At 40.9% G+C, this 8,182-nt stretch overlaps 1 long non-coding RNA gene across 1 annotated transcript; it reads right to left on the minus strand.

Moving 5' to 3' along the window:
- Window positions 1-4,533: 4,533 nt before the first annotated feature.
- On the minus strand, window positions 4,534-6,265 carry LOC133987832 (uncharacterized). Its single transcript, XR_009925588.1, has 2 exons — window positions 6,129-6,265; window positions 4,534-5,911 (listed from the first exon to the last, which is right to left on the minus strand). It is a non-coding gene; the product is annotated as an uncharacterized LOC133987832 (long non-coding RNA).
- Window positions 6,266-8,182: the final 1,917 nt, after the last annotated feature.

An 8,182-nucleotide genomic window follows, 5' to 3' on the forward strand; every position in this document is an offset into this window, starting at 1 on the left:
TAGACTGAACAACTGAAATGAACTGCCACTTTGATGAATCAAACAGGAGAGGAACTTATTTCCAGTGAAACCTGTAGATATGTTTGTAGTTCATGCTCATGTAATTCGAGTTCTGATCTAGACTTTGACAGCAATGTTAGTGAAATAGTTGACAGACTGCACAGATATCTAAAATCATAATAATACAGTCAATAAACTTGAACAATAACCAGAAAACTTCCTTATCAGGTATCATGACAAGTTTTCTCCACTGGGTGGCACACTAAGACCACAAATGAACCTGGCTGAGCCAGCTGCATACACACCCACAGTCGTTGCCATGGTAGTTAACGACTGGAGAGCATGACAACAGAGCATGCGCAGACAGAATGGAGATTTGGGATTGAATGGGAGAGGAACAGAGTGCACATGTGCGGCCGCAGATCAAAAAGTATAAAACATAGCCAGACCAAATTACACACATCTATAGATGAGACTTGTGGCCACATTTTGAGGTTTGGATGGAGTCTGTAACTGACAGTATGCAGGAATAATATATATATTTTGAAAAGCCTGAAAAAGATCCCACATGTAACGGCAAACTGTGCACTTCCTGTTGGATTTAGGTCAGTGGTGTCAGCGCTTGATTTGTAGGTCTTGATAAGACAAACAATTGAGTTTTGGTTTGATCTTTCTACGCCATTCCTATCAGGCGTAATGGCTGTTTTACTGTTTAGTTGGCGCTAGAGAACCCATTTTGGCACTTTTGGGGTTTATTTTTCCATTTTATCAAATGTATGGCCAAGCCTGATGTGCGTGGTGAATTTGATCTGTCCTGTCCAGGATAGACAATGAATGTCTATCCTGGAGCATAGACATTCATTGTCTCCCATAGACATTCAATGTCTATGGGAGCGTAACATCAAAACTCCTCACGAAGCAACCAAACCAGTAATCAAAAAGATTTTGATAACTTTTCATCTCCAATGTCTGAAGATGTTTCTGAGTGAATTTGAAGTTGGTCAGATTAAATCTCTAGGAGGAGTTCGTTCAAATACGAGGCGTGGAAATTGTCAAAATCACACATATCTTTCAAAATTGCCGACTTCCTGTTGGAGTGAGGGTATGGGTCCAAGAGACTTTTTTGTGCGTCTTTACATGATACATATGTGTACCAAATTTGGTTTATTTATGTCAATCTGAGTTGAGGGGCTCAATTTTTTTTTGATTTTCTACGGTGCGCTTTTGTATCCAGTAGGTGGCGCTATGGAGCTAACACAGTCTTGATGCACAGACGTGTTAAGGGCGGTACCTTCTACATGCGTGATCAAATTGGTGTAGATCGGACGATGTCTGTAGGAGTTATAAGGATTTCCTGCTTTTTGGCGAAGGATGGAATGGCGAAGGACATTGTCGGCACCGCCACGCCCAAACTGAATCCCTAATCAGAACGTTTTTTATAACTTTTCATCTCCAATGTCTCAAGATGATTCTGTGAAAATTTGAAGTTGGTGTGATAAAATCCCTAGGACAAGTTCGTTAAAGTACTAGGCGTGGAAATCGCCAAAATCGCACATATTTTTTCAAAATGGCCGACTTCCTGTTGGAGTGACGTCATGGGTACCCCAGACTTTTTTGTGCGTCGTTACACGATACATGTGTTTACCGAATTTCGTTTGTCTACGTCAATTTTGCCACGCCCATTTCCGCGATCCTTAAAATATCAAAAAATGTTCTAGGCCTGGCTTCCATGCGGAATTTGGTGAGTTTTGGGGAACGTTTAAGGGGGGAAAAAGGCCGTCGAACTCATAGAAAAAGTAAAATAATTAAAGCTGCAAGCAGCGATGAACGGGCCCTCGCCCCCCCATGCATGTCGGGGCTGTGGTGCAGTTGGAGGACGCGCACGTAGAAGTCTTCATACGCAGGCTTTTAATTTACATTGCATGATGTGGTGAAATATCACTGACTGTTTCCACTATGTGGCACTAGAGAGCACCCACCAATTATATGTCATGTTGTAGTGTGTGATGTGGAGAACACATCATGTAAATGTCATATAAATCGGATAATGTTTGTCATATGAGGCTGACTTCCTGTGTCCAGTAGGTGGCGCTAGAGGTCACCCACCAATAATATGTCATGTTGTAGTATGTGATGTGGAGAAGACATCCTGTAAATTTCATATAAATCGGATAATGTTTGTCATATGAGGCTGACTTCTTGTGTCCAGTAGGTGGTGCTAGAGGTCACCCACCAATTATATGTCATGTTGTAGTATGTGATGTGGAGAAGATATCCTGTACATTTCATATGAATCGGATAATGTTTGTCATATGAGGCTGACTTCCTGTGTCCAGTAGGTGGCGCTGTGTATATGACACAGTATTGATGCATAGACGTGTTCAGGCGGGACCCTCTACATGCGTGATCAATTTGGTGTAGATCGGACGATGTCTGTAGAAGTTATAAGGATTTCCTGCTTTTTGGCGAAGGATTGAATGGCGAAGGAAATTGTCGTCACCGCCACGCCCAAACCGAATCCCTAATCAGAACGTTTTTGATAACTTTTCATCTCCAATATCTCAACATGTTTCTGAGTGAATTTGAAGTCGGTCGGATAAAATCCCTAGGACAAGTTCGTTAAAATACGAGGCGTGGAAATCGCCAAAATCGCACATATTTTTCAAAATGGCCGACTTCCTGTTGGAGTGAGGTCATGGGCGCCCCAGACTTTTTTGTGCGTCTGGACATGATACATATATATTCCACATTTCGTTCAAGTACGTCAATCTTTCACATTTTTATATTTGTTAGGGGGCGCTATTGAGCCATTTTACGACGGCCATTAACATGATGATGCACCTCATTAACATGAGGAAGCATCTCACTAACATGAGGATGCACCTCATTAACATGAGGATGCATTTCATTAACATGAGGATGCACCTCATTAACGTGATGATGCACCTCATTAACGTGAGGATGCATCTCATTAACGTGAGGATGCATCTCATTAACGTGAGGATGCATCTCATTAACATGAGGATGCACCTCATTAACATGAGGATGCATCTCATTAACATGTGAGGATGCATCTCATTAATGTGAGGATGCATCTCATTAACATGAGGATGCATCTCATTAACATGAGGATGCACCTCATTAACATGTAAGGGTACACCTCATTAACATGAGGATGCATCTCATTAAAATGTGAGGAAGCCCCTCATTAACATGAGGATGCACCTCATTAACATGAGGAAGCATCTCATTAACATAAGGATGCATCTCATTAACATGTGAGGATGCACCTCATTAACATGAGGATGCACCTCATTAACATGAGGATGCATCTCATTAACATGAGGATGCACTTCATTAACATGAGGATTCATCATAACAAAACATGTGAGGATGCACCTCATTAACATGAGGATGCATCTCATTAACATAAGGAGGCATCTCATTAACATGTGAGGATGCATCTCATTAATGTGAGGATGCACCTCATTAACGTGAGGATGCATCTCATTAACGTGTGAGGATGCACCTCATTAACATGAGGATGCATCTCATTAACGTGAGCATGCATCTCATTAACATGAGGATGCACCTCATTAACATGAGGATGCATCACATCAACATGTGAGGATGCACCTCATCAACATGTGAGGATGCACCTCATTAACATGAGGATGCATCTCATTAACATAAGGATGGACCTCATTAACGTGAGGATGCATCTCATTAACATGAGGATGCATCTCATTAACATGTGAGGATGCATCTAATTAACATGAGGATGCACCTCATTAACGTGAGGATGCATCTCATTAACGTGAGGATGCACCTCATTAATGTGAGGATGCATCTCATTAACGTGAGGATGCATCTCATTAACATGAGGATGCACCTCATTAACATGAGGATGCATCACATCAACATGTGAGGATGCACCTGTGTGGATCTCAAATTATTGACAGAGCTTCTATTTTTAATTTTTGTGTGAGTTTTGTTTTGAATGTGAGTGAAATTGATGTGTGTAAATAAAGTTTGAATTGTAATAATTATGTTTATTGATAATAAAAGAGAAAAAACAAACAAAAACACGCCCAATCTCGTCTGATCTCGGCAGCTAAACAGGGTCGGGCCTGGTTAGTACTTGGATGGGAGACCGCCTGGGAATGGCTCATGACCCCCCCCCAAGTCCCTACTGCTGAACCCTGGGATCGATCAGAAAGGATCAAAACGGACAGCTCCATCTGCTGGCCACTGGTGGGAGGTTTTATTTCCAGAAATGTCATGTACAAGGCCTAGTTTATCAAAATCCACTGGTCTGCTGAATGTTTTGTTTATTATTTTCATAGTTTGAGTTGATGTAGCTGATGAGATTCATATAATCAAGTGGAAAAGTGTTTAATTGTTACATTTTTGGGCCGAATTAAGAAAAAGGGTGTAAGAATGTATTCAGTGCACTCTCACTTTTGCTTTGGTGTGTTTTTTCTTTAAACTTTCCCACCCTTTGTGAAACCCAAGCACACAGAGACTCCAAAATACTTTTACAACTTTTATTTTTCACCCAGAATGTGTTTCATTTAAAAGGCAATGCATATAAAACACAAGTAAACAAGATGTGTTTAGTTTAAAGCTCGCTCACCACGACAAGTTACAGATCTACGAGCGAGAACACGAGACAAGACGAGAGACAAACATTTACTACCATCTGCAAACATTTAGTTAAACATGGAGCTGACAGACATACACACATCACAAGGACAGGCACATATAAATAACATTAATAATAATCAAAAACACTCAACAATTAAAAAACACACACGTACTTAAGATACAAATTAACAATTGGCTTGTACAGGCTAAAGTGCAATAATGAACATGATTATCCAAAGACTCAGGTGACCAATCAACAAATAAAGGCTCAAGCCGTTCCTCTCTGTTGTGTTTTTTTGTGTTTTCTTTAGCAAACTTTTGTTAAACATGAAGCAGACAAATACATACAAACATCACAAAGACATGAAGCTGACAAAGACAAACAAACAACAAACAACATGTTCAGATAATGACAGAAACACATTATCTGAACATGAACAACCACTAAAGGGTATGTAAACTGATTGTGTTAGATTGGAACTGATTAAGGTTAAAAAGATTGGCCTTGATATTGAACATAGACCAGAACAGATACTACAAAGTGCATTTTAACAGCAATATAAATAAAAAACAAACAAAAGAACTTTAAGTAAAACTGTAAAGAGCATTTAAAAAACACACACAAAGAAAGAGACAAACACACACAAACAAACCTCTTTCTCTCTCCTACAGATGGCACAGGAACAGTAGCATGACAGAGGTAAGTTATTCACACACACACACACATATTTACACAGTCCTCCTTTCCAACTCTGCATCCACGACACTCTTAAAGTGTTCAAAGTAGTCATACAACACATTGTCGAAGCCAGAGGTGGTAGACTTCCCAGTGGATGGACAGTAGGAAAATATTTTCTGCATGCTTCCAGCCACTTTTTCCTCGGAAGGGGTGTACCTCTTCCGCTGTCCACCACAGTTTGGCACGTGGCAAGCCCCACATGGCCGTGAGGACTTGTTAGGCATGAATGCCTTCACTGTTGGTGCAGGAGGGACAAAGCTCTGGGTGCAGGATGGCCCACGCAACAGGACGGAGGGGGCCTGTGGCTGTGCGGGGAGGACCAGCATTATGGGTGCTGCCGACACAGGGGGTGGGCCATAGGTGGACGCAGCAGGAGGCCTCGGCTGGAGGTGGGTGGACGCAGGAGGCCTCGGCAGAATGGGGGTGAGCGCAGCAGGCTTCGGCCGGGAGGAGGACGACAACGCAGTGGGCTGAACGGGCCGGGTCGGGTCGCGCGAGTCACAGTCTGGCTCATCAACAAATAATCTGGAAATATGAAATACACATGTGATCAGTATTGATATGACGTGTGTGTGCTATTTGCTTTCCACAGCCAACAGGTGAAACAAAGTGCTTATGATAACTTACCTCCGCTTCTCACCACGTCTCTTTCCAGCCTCTTGATGGACGTGCTGGATATATATATATATGTATATATATATATATATATGCGTGTGTGTGTGTGTGTGTTTTAATCACTTACTTGGAACGGCATGATCCCACATCGCTGTGAAGGGACGGCGTTGAACAGAGAGTTGCTGCCTCGCCGGCACTTGTACTTGTTCAGCAGGATGCCGTTCATCACAACCACCTTCACAGAGACATACAGCTGTATGCCAGAGACAACAAAGAAGGAGGAGAAGACGACGAAGATGGAGGAAATTGCGGCTGCGATGCAAGTGCTGTTCATGTGTTTGCAAGCCTACATAGAAATACAGGAACGGTGTCGCGCCAAAAAGTGATCGTCTGCCAGAATCTGATTTCTGGCCGCGGGAGCACGCACAGCAGTCCGTTGAGCGGTAGCGCTAAAACGGTCATAATATGCATTTACATACAACTGTACGTCTGCAATTATAAATTAGACTATAATGAATGTGATTTATGGGTGTGTGTTCAGTAAAGAAATTATCACTTTTGCAATGATCCTCGTGACTCTGCGTTGTTTTTTATCTGATCTGGGCCCTACGTAGTATTTGATTCCCATGTTGGGATGTGTTTTATATCTAATATTATTGTTTATGCCTACTATTTGGAGACAAGACTATAAAAGACATGATTTATGGGAGGGTTACGCCTATAAAATAACGAACAGTTTTCACCTGCCAAAAATTGATTAAAGGCCAAATACAGTTACTGAAAGTTGACTTCTGCCTAAATATGACTTGATCTCATTCATAAGCTTCATAATATAAACACTAGAGCTCACAGGACAGTTTGGAACTCTTTTAAAGGACCATTATAACACAAAATAAGGCATTTTCACCTGCAAAAAATTGATTGGAGGCCAAATACAGTTACTGAAAGGTTATTTCTGCCTAAATATGACTTTATCTCATTCTTGAGTCCTGCTCACATAACCACGCCCCCAGTCCGCTGACGTAATCGGGTCTTGCTTTAGACCAGCAAAGACTTGGTGCTCGCTCTGGCTCCCGTTCTGAGGCCCGGGCCTGGAGCTTTGGCGGTAGAAAAGCAAAGAGCAGGTGCTTAGTCAAGCTCTAGCTCCCAGCAAGCTCTAGCTCCAGCTCAGTGGAAAAGGGGTATCAGCTGTCATGAGCCCACTAGTCTTTAATTAAGCAGTGTGTCCAAACCTTTGACTGGAACTGTACATTACGTCCATATGAATGAAAAAAAATGTAAAAAAAATAATATGTATACATATTCATAGGATCTAACGCTAATCACATATAAAAGATTTTCATAAGAGAACCAAGTGTTGTCCCTTGCACACTTGGCTGAATGGAGGATTATGTGCTTTAGTAAATAATTATTATATGGGCAAATAGGTAGTATACGGTAAATATGTGAGATATCAATTAGTATTTGAAGGCACTGTAGGTAGGAATGGTGTGGTATAAAGTGTAAAGATTAAGTAGCCTATATGTGGCTGATGGGTTAGGGCTGTTTACTCGCTTACGGCCATACCACCCTGAAAATGCCCAGTCACTTCCGTTTCCGGAGTGTCTGTTGGTTTCAGAGTAAGAAGGTGCACGGCAAACGAAAGGAGTATTGAAGAGTTCTGACTACCAGACTTTAACACCAACAACAACGTAAGAGCTAAAATAAAAACAAATAAAAAACCATTAGTCCATATACATCAATAATTAGCTTGTAGCATTTAGCTTTACTTTGAATAAAATAAAATAAAATTTCAACACAAACATAAATATACCATAAACCTTTACCTTGTTGCCACTTTCAACCGGGCTAATAAATCACTTTTGTAGTTAAGTCCAACACCGTAGTTATTTTCCTTTATCCGTGAATTTCTTTTTATCCATGTGTGTGCCCGTTTACCTTTTTCTATCATTTTACGTCAGTTGACTCCTTTTCCGTTTACAAAAACTTTCCAAATAAAATACACCCGTTTAACAGGAAGTGTCAAAATAAACCACCTAAAATAATACATAGTAAATAAAACCAACATGCACAATGTTGATGTCTTTACAGTTACTGAAAGCAGTGTTTTGAAAATGGGATCCATACAAAATTCTTAAACCTTTGGTGTAAATAATGGAAAAATATCTTTAAAATGTTCTT

The sequence above is a fragment of the Scomber scombrus genome, chromosome 2 (assembly GCF_963691925.1).
Source record: "Scomber scombrus chromosome 2, fScoSco1.1, whole genome shotgun sequence".
In the NCBI taxonomy this organism is placed as follows: Eukaryota; Metazoa; Chordata; class Actinopteri; order Scombriformes; family Scombridae; genus Scomber; species Scomber scombrus.